Source organism: Sinocyclocheilus rhinocerous, unplaced genomic scaffold (genome assembly GCF_001515625.1).
Source record: "Sinocyclocheilus rhinocerous isolate Xijiao unplaced genomic scaffold, SAMN03320098_v1.1 scaffold1376, whole genome shotgun sequence".
Taxonomy (NCBI): Eukaryota; Metazoa; Chordata; class Actinopteri; order Cypriniformes; family Cyprinidae; genus Sinocyclocheilus; species Sinocyclocheilus rhinocerous.
In genome coordinates, this window is record NW_015646354.1 from 241,688 (window position 1) to 242,388 (window position 701).

The 701-nt window shown below is 34.8% G+C and overlaps 1 long non-coding RNA gene across 1 annotated transcript in view; it reads right to left on the bottom strand.

The window, feature by feature from the left end:
• The window catches only part of LOC107707547 (uncharacterized), a 2,763-nt gene extending 2,062 nt beyond the window's left edge, over positions 1 to 701 (bottom strand). The window contains exon 1 of the long non-coding RNA XR_001636265.1: positions 612 to 701. This is a non-coding gene — a long non-coding RNA (uncharacterized LOC107707547). The remainder of the gene's footprint in view (positions 1 to 611) is intronic.

The following is a 701-nucleotide window of genomic DNA, read 5'->3' on the forward strand; positions in this document are numbered from 1 at the left end:
GCAATCAGAGCACACCGCGCTTTTCAGAACGATGAGCTTAGTAAAAATCGATGCGTTTCAGAAAGGCGGGGCATAGAGGAGCAACAATGTGTTTTTTGAACCGTAAACCGCGTAAATACATTGCATTACACCAAATACACAAAATAATGTTCTTTTTAGCAACGTCATATGACCCCTTTAAATTAAAATTCAGGAATCAAATCAACTCAATTCATGAATTATTCATGCAAAAATGAAACATTAGTTCATACTGTACATTATAATGTTGTCATGTCTAAATTCATGCATCACAATAGTAATTTAACATTGACAAAAAAAAAAACTTTCAGTTTTTATTTTTTAGTTTCTAGTCTGCATTTTCCCAAAATAAAAAATAAAAAATTGGCTATAAGTTCAAACATAAATATAATTGATTGACCTGCATTGGGCATTTTTTTGTTTAGTTTTTTTGGCGGTTTTTGACTTTATTAGTATAGGACAGTGTAGAAGTGACAGAAGCGAAGTGAGAGAGAGAGAGGGGGCGGGATCAGGAAAGGTCCTCAAGTCAGGATTCAAACTCAGGACACCCGCACACATTGGACAATTTTTAATTAATATCCATGCATGCTAACCTTTCAAGAAACTGCTGCTCTTTGGCATCTACACTGTGTTCTGGGAACACATCAGGAACTTCATAAATACCATCGTCCTCATATTTTGAA